This window comes from Bombina bombina, chromosome 7 (genome assembly GCF_027579735.1).
Source record: "Bombina bombina isolate aBomBom1 chromosome 7, aBomBom1.pri, whole genome shotgun sequence".
NCBI lineage: Eukaryota > Metazoa > Chordata > Amphibia > Anura > Bombinatoridae > Bombina > Bombina bombina.
In genome coordinates, this window is record NC_069505.1 from 5501804 (window position 1) to 5520026 (window position 18223).

General features: G+C 41.4%; 1 protein-coding gene across 4 annotated transcripts in view; it reads right to left on the reverse strand.

The window, feature by feature from the left end:
• Positions 1–18223, reverse strand: part of DPF2 (double PHD fingers 2) — a 442311-nt gene that overhangs the window by 49675 nt on the left and 374413 nt on the right. The gene's annotated exons all lie outside the window — the stretch shown is intronic.

An 18223-nucleotide genomic window follows, 5' to 3' on the forward strand; every position in this document is an offset into this window, starting at 1 on the left:
TTACCTCACTCCTCAGAATATGTGAGAACAGCAAAGGATCTTAGTTACTTCTGCTAAGATCATAGAAAACGCAGGCAGATTCTTCTTCTAAATACTGCCTGAGATAAACAGTACACTCCGGTACCATTTAAAAATAATAAAACTTTGGATTGAAGAAATAAACTAAGTATAAAACACCACAGTCCTCTTACGACCTCCATCTTAGTTGAGAGTTGCAAGAGAATGACTGGATATGGCAGTGAGGGGAGGAGCTATATAGCAGCTCTGCTGTGGGTGATCCTCTTGCAACTTCCTGTTGGGAAGGAGAATATCCCACAAGTAATGGATGATCCGTGGACTAGATACACTTAACAAGTGAAATGTAAGCAGGTTGGTAAAACCAAGGAACTGCCAAAGCATCCACCATCTCTGCATGAGGATCCTTGGACCTGGAAAGATATCTAGGAAGTTTCTTGTTCAAAAGAGAGGCCATCAGATCTATTTCTGGAAGATCTCACATCTGAACAATCTGATGAAACATCTGGATGGAGAGACCACTCCCCTGGATGCAAAGTCTGACGACTTAGAAAATCTGCTTCCCAATTGTATACACCTGGAATATGAATCACAGAAATTAGACAAGAGTTGGACTCTGCCCAAGAAAGTATTCAAGATACTTCCTTCATTGCTAAAGAACTGCAAGTCCATCCCTGATGATTAACATATGCCACTGCTGTGACATTGTCCGTCTGAAAACAAAAGAAAAGCTCTCGCTTCAATAGATGATAAGCCTGAAGAGCTCTGAAGATAGCACAGAGTTCTAAAATGTTGATTGGTAACCTCACCTCTTGAGGTTTCCAGACAGACTTGCATCTGTTGAGATCACAGTCCAGGAAGGGCGAACAAAAGAGGCCCCTTGAATAATCCAATGATGTTCTTACCACCAAGACAGGGAGAGTTGAATGCTGGGATTTAAGTATATCAACTGTGATATCTGAGTATAATCCCTGCACCATTGATTCAGCATGCAAAGCTGCAGAGGTCTCATATGAAAACGAGCAAAGGGGATCACATCCAATGCTGCAATCATAAGACCTAAAACTTCCATGCAAATAGCCACTCAAGGGAATGTTCGAGACTGAAGTTTTAGACAAGCTAAAACCAATTTAATTTGTCTCTTGTCTGTTAAAGACAGTCATGGACACTGAATCTATCTGGAAACCTAAAATGGTGACCTTTGTTTGAGGAATCAAGAAACTCTTTTCTAAATTGATCCTCCAACCATGCCTTTGAAGAAACTAAAATGTTTTGTGTGAGATTCTGCTAAATGAAAAGACTGAGCTAGTACCAAGATATCGTCTAAATAAGGAAATACTGCAATACCCTGCTCTCTGATTACAGAATGAAGGGCACAGAGAATGTTCAAAAAGATTCTTGGAGCTGTCGCTAGGCCAAAAGGAAGAGCGACAAACTGGTAATGCTTGTATAGAAAAGAGTCTCAGAAACCGATAGTGGTCTGGATGAATTGGAACATGAAGTTAAGCATCCTGTAAGTCTATTGTGGAAATAAAATGACCTTGCTGAACAAAAGGCAGAGTAGTCCTTATAGTCACTATCTTGAAAGTTGGGACTCTTACAAAACAATTTAAAAGTTTCAGATCCAAAACTGGTCTGAACGAATTCTCTTTCTTTGGGACAATGAATAGATTTGAATAAAACCCAAAACCCTGTTCCTGTAGAGGAACCAGAACAATCACCCCTCAAAGCTCTAGATCTGAAACACATTTAAGAAAAGCCTGTTCTTTTCACAGAATTTGTTGCAATATTAGAAAGAATCTTCTCACAGGAGGCCTTATTCTGAATCCTATTCGATACCCTTGAGACACAATATGCTGAATCCACCGATTCTGAACAGAACCTGACCAAATTTCCTGAAACAATTTCAATCTGCCCCCCACCAGCTAAACTGGATTGAGGGCCGCACCTTCATGCAGTCTTGGGGGCTGGATTTGTTATTTTTTTTAATAAGGCTTGGTTTTATTCCAATTTAAGGATGTTTTCCAATTCGAACCGGAGGCCTTAGAGGAAGGAGTAGACTTTTTGTTCCTTATTCTGACGAAAGGAACGAAAACGATTAGGAGCCTTAAATTTACCCTTAGATTTTTTAACTTGAGGGAAAAAAAACTTCCTTCCCACCAGTAATAGTGAAAATAATAGAATCTAATTGAGAACCAAATACATTCTTACCCTGGAAAGAGAGAGAGATAGTAATCTAGATTTAGACACCATGTCAGCATTCCAAGATTTAAGCCATAAAGCTCTTCTGGCTAAAATAGTTAAAGACTTAGATGTGACATCAATCTTAGTAATGACAAATACTGCATCACAAATGAAATGATTAGCATGTTGAAGCAAAAGAATAATGCTGGACAAATCATGATCTTCTACCTGCCGTGCTAAGTTATCCAACCAAAAAGTTAAAGCAGCAACCACATCAGCCATTGAAATAGCAGGTGTCTAAGAATATAGCCAGAATGTAAATATGCTCTTCTAGGATAAGATTCAATCTTCCTATCCAACGGATCCTTAAAAACAGAATTTATGCTTACCTGATAAATTACTTTCTCCAACGGTGTGTCCGGTCCACGGCGTCATCCATTACTTGTGGGGATATTCTCCTCCCCTACAGGGAAAGGCAAGGAGAGCACACAGCAGAGCTGTCCATATAGCTCCCCCTCTAGCTCCGCCCCCCAGTCATTCGACCGACGGTTAGGAGAAAAAGGAGAAACTATAGGGTGCCGTGGTGACTGTAGTGTATAAAGACAAAAAAAATTTCAACCTGATTAGGAAAACCAGGGCGGGCCGTGGACCGGACACACCGTTGGAGAAAGTAATTTATCAGGTAAGCATAAATTCTGTTTTCTCCAACATTGGTGTGTCCGGTCCACGGCGTCATCCATTACTTGTGGGAACCAATACCAAAGCTTTAGGACACGGATGAAGGGAGGGAGCAAATCAGGTAACCTAAATGGAAGGCACCACGGCTTGCAAAACCTTTCTCCCAAAAATAGCCTCCGAAGAAGCATAAGTATCAAATTTGTAGAATTTGGCAAAAGTGTGCAGAGAATACCAAGTCGCTGCCTTACATATCTGATCAACAGAAGCCTTGTTCTTGTAGGCCCATGTGGAAGCCACAGCCCTAGTAGAGTGAGCTGTGATTTGGTCAGGAGGCTGTCGTCCGGCAGTCTCATAGGCCAATCAGATAATGCTTTTTAGCCAGAAAGAGAGAGAGGTAGCAGTAGCTTTTTGATCTCTCCTCTTACCAGAGTAAACGACAAACAAAGATGAGGTTTGTCTAAAATCTTTTGTTGCTTCTAAATAGAACTTTAAAGCACGAACAACATCTAAATTGTGTAATAAACGTTCCTTCTTTGAAGCTGGTTTCGGACACAGAGAAGGAACAACTATTTCCTGGTTAATATTCTTGTTGGAAACAACTTTTGGAAGAAAACCAGGCTTAGTACGCAAAACAACCTTATCTGAATGGAAAACCAGATAGGGTGGATTACACTGCAAAGCAGATAATTCAGAAACTCTTCTAGCAGAAGAAATAGCACCCAAAAACAGTACTTTCCAAGATAATAACTTAATATTTATGGAATGTAAAGGTTCAAACGGAACCCCTTGAAGAACTGAAAGAACTAAATTTAGACTCCAAGGAGGAGTCATGGTTCTGTAAACAGGCTTGATTCTAACCAAAGCCTGAACAAAAGCTTGTACATCTGGCACAGCTGCCAGTCGTTTGTGTAACAAGACAGATAAAGCAGAAATCTGTCCCTTTAGAGAACTAGCGGACAACCCTTTATCCAAACCTTCTTGGAGAAAGGAGAGAATCCTTGGAATTTTTATTTTACTCCAGGAGAATCCCTTGGATTCACACCAACAGATATATTTACGCCATATTTTATGGTAAAATCTTTCTAGTCACAGGTTTTCTGGCTTGGACCAGAGTATCTGTCACAGAATTCGAAAACCCACATTTGGATAAAATCAAGCGTTCAATTTCCAAGCAGTCAGCTGCAGAGAAACTAGATTTGGATGTTCGAATGGACCTTGTACTAGAAGATCCTGTCTCAAAGGTAGCTTCCATGGTGGAGCCGATGACATATTCACCAGGTCTGCATACCAAGTCCTGCGTGGCCACGCAGGAGCTATCAGAATCACAGAGGCCTTTTCCTGTTTGATCTTGGCTATGAGCCTGGGAAGGAGAGGAAATGGTGGAAACACATACGCTAGGTTGAACGACCAAGGCGCCACTAATGCATCCACTAGAATCGCCTTGGGATCCCTGGATCTGGACCCGTAACAAGGAATCTTGAAGTTCTGACGGGACGCCATTAGATCCATGTCTGGAATGCCCCATAATTGGGTTAACTGAGCAAAGACCTCCGGGTGGAGTTCCCACTCCCCCGGATGGAAAGTCTGACGACTCAAATAGTCCGCCTCCCAGTTGTCTACTCCTGGGATGTGAATAGCAGATAGATGGCAGGAGTGATTCTCTGCCCATTGGATGATCTTGGTTACTTCCTTCATCGCTAGGGAACTCTTTGTTCCCCCCTGATGATTGATGTATGCAACAGTCGTTATGTTGTCCGACTGAAATCTTATGAACCTGGCTTTCGCTAGCTGAGGTCAAGCCAGGAGCGCATTGAATATTGCTCTTAGTTCCAAAATGTTTATCGGGAGAAGCGACTCTTCCCGAGACCATAGGCCCTGAGCTTTCAGGGAGTCTCAGACCGCGCCCCACCCCAAGAGGCTGGCGTCGGTCGTGACAATGACCCACTCCGGTCTGCGGAAACTCATTCCCTGAGACAGGTGATCCTGGGTCAACCACCAGAGAAGTGAGTCCCTGGTTACCTGGTCTACTTGAATTTGGGGAGACAAGTCTGTATAGTCCCCATTCCACTGATTGAGCATGCACAGCTGTAATGGTCTTGGATGAATTAGAGCAAAAGGAACCACGTCCATTGCTGCGACCATTAGTCCTATTACTTCCATGCACCGAGCTATGGAGGGTTGAGGAATAGAATGAAGAACTCGACAAGCGTTTAACTTTCTGACTTCTGTCAGGAAGATCTTCATTTCCATAGAATCTATTATTGTTCCCAGAAACGGAACCCTTGTGGACGGTGACAGTGAACTCTTTTCTATGTTCACCTTCCACCCGTGAGATCTGAGAAAAGCCAACACAATGTCTGTATGGGCCCTCGCTTTGGAAAGAAATGACGCTTGGATTAGGATGTCGTCTAGATAAGGTGCTACAGCGATGCCCCTCGGCCTTAGGACCGCTAGGAGGGACCCTAGCACCTTTGAGAAAATTCTGGGAGCGGTGGCTAAACCGAATGGAAGAGCCACGTGAAGGATGGAACTCTGAGGAAATTGTTTAATATCTTTAAATCCAGGATTGGCCTGAAAGTTCCCTCTTTTTTGGGAACCACAAACAGGTTTGAGTAAAAACCTAGACCTTGTTCCCCGGAGGGGACTGGGTTTATCACTCCCATCTTTGATAGGTCTCTTACACAATGTAAGAATGCCTGTTTCTTTATCTGGTCTGAAGATAAGTGAGACAGGTGGAATCTTCCCTTTGGAGGAAGTCCCTTGAACTCTAGCAGGTATCCCTTGGAGACTATTTCTAGTACCCAGGGATCCGGAACATCTCTTGCCCAAGCCTGAGCGAAGAGAGATAGTCTGCCCCCTACCAGATCCGGTCCCGGATCGGGGGCTACCCCTTCATGCTGTCTTGGTAGCAGCAGCAGGTTTCTTGGTCTGTTTACCCTTGTTCCAGCCTTGCATGGGCTTCCAAGTGGGTTTGGACTGGGCCGCGTTACCTTCTTGTCTAGCGGCAGTGGAGTTATTAGCCGGTCCGTTCTTGAAATTGTGAAAGGAACGAAAATTAGACTTGTTCTTAGCCTTAAAAGGCCTATCCTGTGGGAGGGCATGGCCCTTACCCCCAGTGATGTCTGAAATAATTTCCTTCAATTCCGGCCCAAAAAGGGTCTTACCCTTGAAAGGAATATTAAGTAACTTAGTCTTGGACGACACATCTGCCGACCAGGATTTTAGCCAAAGCGCCCTCCGCGCTACTATAGCAAAACCTGAGTTTTTCGCCGCCAATTTCGTTATTTGAAAAGCGGCATCCAATATAAAGGAATTAGCTAACTTTAATGCATGAATTCTGTCCATGACTTCTTCATAGGAAGTCTCTTTCTGGAGCAACCTTTCTAGTTCCTCGAACCAAAAGGACGTCGCTGAAGTGACAGTAATAACACACGTAGCTGGTTGAAGGATGAACCCTTGTTGAACAAAAATCTTTTTAAGCAATCCTTCCAATTTTTATCCATAGGATCTTTGAAAGCGCAGCTGTCCTCTATAGGAATAGTTGTGCGCTTCGCTAGTGTTGAAACAGCTCCCTCAACCTTCGGGACCGTCTGCCATGCGTCCCTTCTAGGGTCTACTATGGGAAACATTTTCTTAAATATAGGAGGTGGGGCAAAGGGTACACCTGGCTTCTCCCACTCCTTATCCACTATGCTCGCTACCCTCTTGGGTATTGGAAAGCGTCTTCGTGCACTGGGACCTCTAAAAATTTGTCCAATTTGCACAACTTCTCTGGTACTACTACAGAATCACAGTCATCCAGAGTAGCTAATACCTCCTTAAGCAAAGCGCGGAGATGTTCTAGCTTAAATTTAAATGCTACTATATCAGGTTCTGCCTGTTGAGAAATTTTTCCTGAGTCTGAAATTTCACCCTCAGACAGCCCTTCCCTCACAGCCAATTCCGATTGATGTGAGGGTAAAATAGATAAGACATTGTCAGCGTCTGATTGTTCATCCTTTTTTTATCTGTATTTAAAACTGAACAATCACGCTTTCTCTGAAATGCTGGCAGTTTGGATAAAAGATTTGCTATAGAATTATCCACTACTGCTGTTAATTGTTGCATAGAAATAAGCACTGGTGCGCTAGGTGTCGCCTGCGCGGGCAAAGCTGGTGTAGACACAGAAGGAGAGGATGTAGAATTATCCTCACTACCTTCATTAGATAAATTATCTTGGGCAACATTATGAAATGTAACAGAGCTGTCCTTATTTTGTTTGGACGCTATGGCACAATTATCACAAACACTCAAAGGGGGAACACATTTGTCTCTACACACACAGAACATAGGTTATCTGATGGCATAGACATGTTAAACAGATTTAGGCAGGCAAACAATGCAATAAAAACGATTTTAAACAAAAACGTTACTGTCTCTTTAAATAATAACATTACACACTTTATTTCTGAATGTTCAAAAAACTATGAAGGCAATATCCGATTTTTATGAAATTTGGACCCCAGTGTCTTAATGCTTAGAAAGTATTGCACAGCAAATATGGAGACTCTAGCTCTTAAAACAAGCAAACCAGAGCTAATTGTTGGATTTAACCGTTTTTATACACCACAATCCCTGCTACAGCATTGCTGCAGCTTTTACCTTTCTTAGGGGTCAATCATCCACAGAAATAAGCCTTCTGGAGTCACTTTCTGAGCCACAGGACCCTTTCACATGGAACTGCATGCACTGCCTTTAAATCAACTGCACAGCTGAAGCACCAAAATGAGGCTTCCTCCCTCAGCACACTAGAGTGAAGGGGCCTTCCTGACTAGATTTAGGTGTCTAAAACATGCCAGATCAATAAAAAAACGTTCCCAAGTGTATATGAGCTTATAAAACAGTTCAAATGCCATGATATTGTAATAAAAACCAATCGATTTTGCCCCTAACAGTGTCTACCAGCATAAAAATCAAAAAGGGGAAGCCTGTTATCTTTTTTGCTGAGGTGAAAGAAAAATGGCTTACCATTTTCCCTGAGGGGAAAAATGACTGTCATCTAGCATTAGCCTGTGTTGTTAGAAGGAGACTAGTCATACCTGAAGCAGATGAGTCTGCAAACTGTTACCCCCAACTGAAGTTCTCTTGTTTCAACAGTCCTGCGTGGTAACAGCAATGGATTCTAGTTACTTGTGCTAAAATCATATTCCTCTTAACAGAAATCTTCATCACTTTTCTGTTGTAGAGTAAATAGTACAAGCCAGCACTATTTTAAAATAACAAACTCTTGATAGAAGATATAAAAAACTACAACTAACACCACAAACTCCTCACCATCCCCGAGGAGATGCTACTTGTTCAGAGCGGCAAGGAGAATGACTGGGGGGCGGAGCTAGAGGGGGAGCTATATGGACAGCTCTGCTGTGTGCTCTCCTTGCCTTTCCCTGTAGGGGAGGAGAATATCCCCACAAGTAATGGATGACGCCGTGGACCGGACACACCAATGTTGGAGAAAGAAGTACTATCTTCCATAGGAATAGTAGTACGTTTGGCAAGAGTGGAAATAGCCCCATCAACCTTAGGAACTTTTCCCAAAATGCTAAACTAGCCATAGGTAAAGGATACAACTTCTTAAACCTAGAAAAAGGATTGAAAGAAGTACCAGGTTTAGACCATTCCTTAGTAATCATATCAGAAAACAGCATCTGGAACAGGAAAAACCTCAGGAGCAACCTCAGGAGGTTTAAAAACAGTATTTAAACGTTTACTGGCTTTATTATCAAGAGGACTAGACTCTTCAATACCCAAAGTAACAAGAACTTCCTTCAATAAAGAACGAATATAATCGTTCTTAAACAGATAGGAAGATTTATCAAATTCAGAATCTGATAGCGCCAAAGTTATCAGGTAATGACGGAACTTGAGTCATAAAAAAGCACGACTCCGCACCTAAACAACGCGCATCAACAAAGACGCAGGAAATGACAAAACTTGCGTCACCTTAGACGCACCTTTGCGGCAAAAAAATCTGCACCAAGAATTACGCCATAAAAAGCTGCATTTTGCGTCCCTGCGAGACTAGTTTGCGCACGACAATTTGGAAAACAAAATCAAATTGAAAAAATCTGAAACTCCAAGTAAGAAAATAAAAAATAATCTTTCCAAATAAAAATTCCCTACTGAAACTGATAGTCAGCAGGAAAGGGAAATATACAGTGACCTGACTATTGGCAAATATAAGCAAATACATATATTTAAAACTTTATAACATAAAGCGCCAAACATAGCTAAGAGTGTCTTAAAATAATGATACATACTTACCGGAAGACACCCATCCACATATAGCAGACAGCCAAACCAATACTGAAAAACTTGCAAACAAATTGGGATTAGTTCCCAGGAAAGAAATGCTATGTAGCACTCTCTGCCCAGACTGGGGTAGAGCCACTGATGCCTTTAAAATTTAACTTTTATTTCTCACTTTAAAAAATGGGTGAACACAAACAAACAAATTAAAATCTCTCTATCTCTGAATAGCAAGTGTCAATTATTTCTGGTTTTTGTCGAATTGCTCAAGTGACCGGCTTTTTTAATACTTGTGTATGTGGTTTAGTTAGACTAGTCGGTACTTTATTTTATTAATAAAACCAGATTGATCACAAACTTGTAATGGGTATTGGTTGTATTTGGTAGTCTCTTATGTTCTTCGAGACTTAAATTAGTGTAAAGTGGGTTGTGATTAAACCTGAGTGACAGCAGGGAGTGTCAGATTTTATTTATATTAATACATAGAACTTGGTAATAGTTGGGTATCTTGAGATCTGTTGTACTTGGTTATGTAAAGGTACGAGTGCTCGTGTTTGGTTATCTCTTATATTCAAGGTTATTACATAAATTCTTCCCACATATGATTGGAAACCTATGATTTTTCTTCACTCCTTATAAATAAAGTGATCTCATATTTGTGTTGCGTGTGTTTTTACTGTATAGTTCTGAATACTTGATTCAATAAAGACACCAATTTGCTTGAATTTTGACGAGTAATTTTGCTCTAGGACCCACTATTCAAAAACAGAATTTATGTTTACCTGATAAATTTCTTTCTCCAACGGTGTGTCCGGTCCACGGCGTCATCCTTACTTGTGGGATATTCTCTTCCCCAACAGGAAATGGCAAAGAGCCCAGCAAAGCTGGTCACATGATCCCTCCTAGGCTCCGCCTACCCCAGTCATTCGACCGACGTTAAGGAGGAATATTTGCATAGGAGAAACCATATGGTACCGTGGTGACTGTAGTTAAAGAAAATAAATTATCAGACCTGATTAAAAAACCAGGGCGGGCCGTGGACCGGACACACCGTTGGAGAAAGAAATTTATCAGGTAAACATAAATTCTGTTTTCTCCAACATAGGTGTGTCCGGTCCACGGCGTCATCCTTACTTGTGGGAACCAATACCAAAGCTTTAGGACACGGATGAAGGGAGGGAGCAAATCAGGTCACCTAAATGGAAGGCACCACGGCTTGCAAAACCTTTCTCCCAAAAATAGCCTCAGAAGAAGCAAAAGTATCAAACTTGTAAAATTTGGTAAAAGTGTGCAGTGAAGACCAAGTCGCTGCCCTACATATCTGATCAACAGAAGCCTCGTTCTTGAAGGCCCATGTGGAAGCCACAGCCCTAGTGGAATGAGCTGTGATTCTTTCGGGAGGCTGCCGTCCGGCAGTCTCGTAAGCCAATCTGATGATGCTTTTAATCCAAAAAGAGAGAGAGGTAGAAGTTGCTTTTTGACCTCTCCTTTTACCTGAATAAACAACAAACAAGGAAGATGTTTGTCTAAAATCCTTTGTAGCATCTAAATAGAATTTTAGAGCGCGAACAACATCCAAATTGTGCAACAAACGTTCCTTCTTTGAAACTGGTTTTGGACACAGAGAAGGTACGATAATCTCCTGGTTAATGTTTTTGTTAGAAACAACTTTTGGAAGAAAACCAGGTTTAGTACGTAAAACCACCTTATCTGCATGGAACACCAGATAAGGAGGAGAACACTGCAGAGCAGATAATTCTGAGACTCTTCTAGCAGAAGAAATCGCAACTAAAAACAAAACTTTCCAAGATAATAACTTAATATCAACGGAATGTAAGGGTTCAAACGGAACCCCCTGAAGAACTGAAAGAACTAAATTGAGACTCCAAGGAGGAGTCAAAGGTTTGTAAACAGGCTTGATTCTAACCAGAGCCTGAACAAAGGCTTGAACATCTGGCACAGCTGCCAGCTTTTTGTGAAGTAATACCGACAAGGCAGAAATCTGTCCCTTCAGGGAACTAGCAGATAATCCTTTTTCCAATCCTTCTTGAAGGAAGGATAGAATCCTAGGAATCTTAACCTTGTCCCAAGGGAATCCTTTAGATTCACACCAACAGATATATTTTTTCCAAATTTTGTGGTAAATCTTTCTAGTTACAGGCTTTCTGGCCTGAACAAGAGTATCGATAACAGAATCTGAGAATCCTCGCTTCGATAAAATCAAGCGTTCAATCTCCAAGCAGTCAGCTGGAGTGAAACCAGATTCGGATGTTCGAACGGACCCTGAACAAGAAGGTCTCGTCTCAAAGGTAGCTTCCAAGGTGGAGCCGATGACATATTCACCAGATCTGCATACCAAGTCCTGCGTGGCCACGCAGGAGCTATCAAGATCACCGACGCCCTCTCCTGATTGATCCTGGCTACCAGCCTGGGGATGAGAGGAAATGGCGGGAACACATAAGCTAGTTTGAAGGTCCAAGGTGCTACTAGTGCATCCACTAGAGCCGCCTTGGGATCCCTGGATCTGGCCCCGTAGCAAGGAACTTTGAAGTTCTGACGAGAGGCCATCAGATCCATGTCTGGAATGCCCCACAGGTGAGTGACTTGGGCAAAGATTTCCGGATGGAGTTCCCACTCCCCCGGATGCAATGTCTGACGACTCAGAAAATCCGCTTCCCAATTTTCCACTCCTGGGATGTGGATAGCAGACAGGTGGCAGGAGTGAGACTCCGCCCATAGAATGATTTTGGTCACTTCTTCCATCGCTAGGGAACTCCTTGTTCCCCCCTGATGGTTGATGTACGCAACAGTTGTCATGTTGTCTGATTGAAACCGTATGAACTTGGTCCTCGCTAGCCGAGGCCAGGCCTTGAGAGCATTGAATATCGCTCTCAGTTCCAGAATATTTATCGGTAGAAGAGATTCTTCCCGAGACCAAAGACCCTGAGCTTTCAGGGATCCCCAGACCGCGCCCCAGCCCATCAGACTGGCGTCGGTCGTGACAATGACCCACTCTGGTCTGCGGAACGTCATCCCTTGAGACAGATTGTCCAGGGACAGCCACCAACGGAGTGAGTCTCTGGTCCTCTGATTTACTTGTATCTTCGGAGACAAGTCTGTATAGTCCCCATTCCACTGACTGAGCATGCACAGTTGTAATGGTCTTAGATGAATACGCGCAAAAGGAACTATGTCCATCGCCGCTACCATCAACCCGATCACTTCCATGCACTGAGCTATGGAAGGAAGAGGAACGGAATGAAGTATCCGACAAGAGTCTAGAAGTTTTGTTTTTCTGGCCTCTGTTAGAAAGATCCTCATTTCTAAAGAGTCTATAATTGTTCCCAAGAAGGGAACCCTTGTTGACGGGGATAGAGAACTCTTTTCCACGTTCACTTTCCAGCCGTGAGATCTGAGAAAGGCCAGGACAATGTCCGTGTGAGCCTTTGCTTGAGGAAGGGACGACGCTTGAATCAGAATGTCGTCCAGGTAAGGTACTACTGCAATGCCCCTTGGTCTTAGCACCGCTAGAAGGGAGCCTAGTACCTTTGTGAAAATCCTTGGAGCAGTGGCTAATCCGAAAGGAAGCGCCACGAACTGGTAATGTTTGTCCAGGAATGCAAACCTTAGGAACCGATGATGTTCCTTGTGGATAGGAATATGTAGATACGCATCCTTTAAATCCACCGTGGTCATGAATTGACCCTCCTGGATGGAAGGAAGAATAGTTCGAATGGTTTCCATCTTGAAAGATGGAACCTTGAGAAACTTGTTTAAGATCTTGAGATCTAAGATTGGTCTGAACGTTCCCTCTTTTTTGGGAACTATGAACAGATTGGAGTAGAACCCCATCCCTTGTTCGCCTAATGGAACAGGATGAATCACTCCCATTTTTAACAGGTCTTCTACACAATGTAAGAATGCCTGTCTCTTTATGTGGTCTGAAGACAATTGAGACCTGTGGAACCTCCCCCTTGGGGGAAGCCCCTTGAATTCCAGAAGATAACCTTGGGAGACTATTTCTAGTGCCCAAGGATCCAGAACATCTCTTGCCCAAGCCTGAGCGAAGAGAGAGAGTCTGCCCCCCACCAGATCCGGTCCCGGATCGGGGGCCAACATTTCATGCTGTCTTGGTAGCAGTGGCAGGTTTCTTGGCCTGCTTTCCCTTGTTCCAGCCTTGCATTGGTCTCCAGGCTGGCTTGGCTTGAGAAGTATTACCCTCTTGCTTAGAGGACGTAGCACTTGGGGCTGGTCCGTTTCTACGAAAGGGACGAAAATTAGGTTTATTTTTGGCCTTGAAAGACCTATCCTGAGGAAGGGCGTGGCCCTTACCCCCAGTGATATCAGAGATAATCTCTTTCAAGTCAGGGCCAAACAGCGTTTTCCCCTTGAAAGGAATGTTAAGGAGTTTGTTCTTGGAAGACGCATCCGCTGACCAAGATTTCAACCAAAGCGCTCTGCGCGCCACAATAGCAAACCCAGAATTCTTAGCCGCTAACCTAGCCAATTGCAAAGTGGCGTCTAGGGTGAAAGAATTAGCCAATTTGAGAGCATTGATTCTGTCCATAATCTCCTCATAAGGGGGAGAATCACTATCGAGCGCCTTTATCAGTTCATCAAACCAGAAACATGCGGCTGTAGTGACAGGGACAATGCATGAAATTGGTTGTAGAAGGTAACCCTGCTGAACAAACATCTTTTTAAGCAAACCTTCTAATTTTTTATCCATAGGATCTTTGAAAGCACAACTATCCTCTATGGGTATAGTGGTGCGTTTGTTTAAAGTAGAAACCGCTCCCTCGACCTTGGGGACTGTCTGCCATAAGTCCTTTCTGGGGTCGACCATAGGAAACAATTTTTTAAATATGGGGGGAGGGACGAAAGGAATACCGGGCCTTTCCCATTCTTTATTAACAATGTCCGCCACCCGCTTGGGTATAGGAAAAGCTTCTGGGAGCTCCGGCACCTCTAGGAACTTGTCCATTTTACATAGTTTCTCTGGGATGACCAACTTTTCACAATCATCCAGAGTGGATAATACCTCCTTAAGCAGAATGCGGAGATGTTCCAACTTAAATTTAAATGCAATTACATCAGGTTCAGCCTGTTGAGAAATGTTCCCTGAATCAGTAATTTCTCCCTCAGACAAAACCTCCCTGGCCCCCTCAGATTGGGTTAGGGGCCCTTCAGAGATATTAATATCAGCGTCGTCATGCTCTTCAGTAACTAAAACAGAGCAGCCACGCTTACGCTGACAAGGGTTCATTTTGGCTAAAATGTTTTTGACAGAATTATCCATTACAGCCGTTAATTGTTGCATAGTAAGCAGTATTGGCGCGCTAGATGTACTAGGGGCCTCCTGAGTGGGCAAGACTCGTGTAGACGAAGGAGGGAATGATGCAGTACCATGCTTACTTCCCTCACTTGAGGAATCATCTTGGGCATCATTGTCATTATCACATAAATCACATTTATTTAAATGAACAGGAATTCTGGCTTCCCCACATTCAGAACACAGTCTATCTGGTAGTTCAGACATGTTAAACAGGCATAAACTTGATAATAAAGTACAAAAAACGTTTTAAAATAAAACCGTTACTGTCACTTTAAATTTTAAACTGAACACACTTTATTACTGCAATTGCGAAAAAACATGAAGGAATTGTACAAAATTCACCAAATTTTCACCACAGTGTCTTAAAGCCTTAAAAGTATTGCACACCAAATTTGGAAGCTTTAACCCTTAAAATAACGGAACCGGAGCCGTTTTAACACTTTAACCCCTTTACAGTCCCTGGTATCTGCTTTGCTGAGACCCAACCAAGCCCAAAGGGGAATACGATACCAAATGACGCCTTCAGAAAGTCTTTTCTAAGTATCAGAGCTCCTCTCACATGCGACTGCATGCCATGCCTCTCAAAAACAAGTGCGCCACACCGGCGCGAAAATGAGACTCTGCTTATGCTTTGGGAAAGCCCCAGAGAAATAAGGTGTCTAATACAGTGCCTGCCGATATTATAATATCAATAAACCCAGATAAAATGATTCCTCAAAGCTAAATATGTTTTAAAACTGAATCGATTTAGCCCAGAAAAGTCTACAATCTTAATAAGCCCTTGTGAAGCCCTTATTTACCATCGTAATAAACATGGCTTACCGGATCCCATAGGGAAAAATGACAGCTTCCAGCATTACATCGTCTTGTTAGAATGTGTCATACCTCAAGCAGCAAGAGACTGCACACTGTTCCCCCAACTGAAGTTAATTGCTCTCAACAGTCCTGTGTGGAACAGCCATGGATTTTAGTTACGGTGCTAAAATCATTTTCCTCATACAAACAGAAATCTTCATCTCTTTTCTGTTTCTGAGTAAATAGTACATACCAGCACTATTTTAAAATAACAAACTCTTGATTGAATAATAAAAACTACAGTTAAACACTAAAAAACTCTAAGCCATCTCCGTGGAGATGTTGCCTGTACAACGGCAAAGAGAATGACTGGGGTAGGCGGAGCCTAGGAGGGATCATGTGACCAGCTTTGCTGGGCTCTTTGCCATTTCCTGTTGGGGAAGAGAATATCCCACAAGTAAGGATGACGCCGTGGACCGGACACACCTATGTTGGAGAAATCTTTCTTTTTGTCTTGTTTATTTTTTATGCAAACCCTTTTTCATATGGATGGCGGGGTGATTATGTATATATATATATATATATATATATATATATATATATATATATATATATATATATATATCTGTCTCTTTCTTTACTGGGTGCTCAGAGACTGTTTTGTTTATAGTTCCAACATCCACCTTTAGATTTTATTCAACTTATTAGTACTTGGCTTCTATGTATTGGGTATATTCCCCAGCTAACCATATAGAATGTAATTCTGCAGTGTTATTATAAGCGTACAATGTTGCAACACTTTGATTTCGGTTTCTTGCTAGGAATTGAAACACTGGTTGTCTTTATAGTGAAAGCTTGTTTTTAATTTTACTCTTATAACACACGTAATGTGTAATTCTGAAGTGTTTTTATAAGTTTACGATATTACAGCACTCTCATTTTGTTTCCTTGCTGTGGGCTCTGATATCTGTGATTATAAATATGTTCTGCCTCTGAGTTTCGGTTTTACTCAATATTCATAGCCATAGCTGATAGATGTACTTCTATGTGAGTTATTAATTATATTCAGCCTCTGAGTTTAGTTTCACTTGATACCCATTAACCTTAACTGATAATTATACTTCTATGTAAGTCATAACCAACACCCGGTATTGTGTCGTTATGTTAACTTGTGATAATTCTAACAACGGTTCCCTGACTGCCGCTCTACGCTGTTGTTTACTACAGCTGAGTGTGGCAGTGTATTGTATCTTTATGGTTTACTTGTAATGATATTTGCCATAATTCCCTGGCTACCGCTCCACGCTGTTATTCACTACAGCTTAGTAATGCAGTGTGTCACTAATGCTAAGTCAGGTTCGGTTATAAGTCTATTCGCAGCCGATGCCTTTGCTGGGTTAAGTTCCCTTGTAACACTAGTGCGGTTACTCTCGGGTTGTTTGTTTAAATAAAGTTACCCATAAGTTCTGTTTCGGTGCTTATCAAGTTTAACCCTTACACACTGGCATGCATTCACACACTGTCTATTACGCTTCCCATTACTTGTTCGTTTTTACACTATTGGAGATAGATTACATTAAAATACATATATATCGCACTTTAGTGGGACCCCATTGTCCCACACAACCCCCCTGACGCGTTTCGCCAGTTACGGCTTTATCAAAGGTGGCGGGCCGCCGATTTTCAAAGCCTTTATTTATTTTCCATTGCGGAAGTTCCGCCTCTACCCTATTTTCATTTGTTAGTCTTGGCTGTCAATCTCGTATGTACAGCCAGTTAGGATCAATGTGTCTAATGCTGACTTGCGTTTTAAGGTCGACTACTGATTTTAACTTAAGGTGGACCTCATCCTCTGCTTAATTCACAGATGTTTTGTTTATATATCGATACTCATTTTTGCTGTAAATTTGATAGATCATAGATGTGCCGTGTGTTATACCATTGTATGTATGTTTTTCCATGGATATGTGTTATTTTTGCCCTTATTGGTTTCATGTTTTCTTCTAAGAAGAAGTGTTATTGTTGGTAATATTTTCTAATATATTTCAGTACCTAGGTTTAAATATTTCAATTTTAACAACATAATAAACACTAACATTCATTTTGGTTGTAAATTTGGTAGATCATAGACGTGCCATGTGTTATACTATTATATAATTGTTTTTCCATTATATTAACCGTGAGTATGGGTTATTTATGGTGTCATGTACTCTTCTAAGAGGAAGTATTATTGTTAGTAAATTTTCTCGTATATTTCTGGTACCTGGGTTTAAATATTTTAATTTTTAACAGCATGATAAACATTGACACAGCTATAATAAATGACTTGGGTAATATTAATAATATTGTTCTTCTGTATGAATTAGTACAATAGTTGTTTTCCTTTGTATTTCTATGTTTACTGTTTTTCACTGTTCTGTCGTTTACATGATTCTTCTTGAATTGTATTGTATTTCCTGCATTTTTTATTTTTTGTTTTTTATTTTTTAATTTTTATTTTTTATTTCTTTATATATTATTATTTGTCGAATATTATTTTTGACTTTTTTCTGTCTGTACAATTGTCTGTGTAAATATTATTCTGAAATGAGTTTTTGTGTTTGATTGTTCTGAAATGAATTTTTGTGTTTGATTTTGATTTGCTGTGTGCTCGTTGTGAATAAACTTATCTCCTTTAGCGTGAATGTTACTTTGTGCTAGGTGTGGAAAAAACTAATACCTTTCCAAATCTTTGCTGGGTGCTCTTTTACTGTGCCTATTAGTGACCTTGTGTTCATGTTAAAACTGAATGATACACTTATTTTGTGATATTACTTGTATTCCCATCTAACTTAATCTTATTAAGTTATATCAATCGGTCCTCAGTGTGAATTATTCTCTTTTACTTATTGCATACCTTACTGGTATTGTATATTTTTTCAAATTGTTATG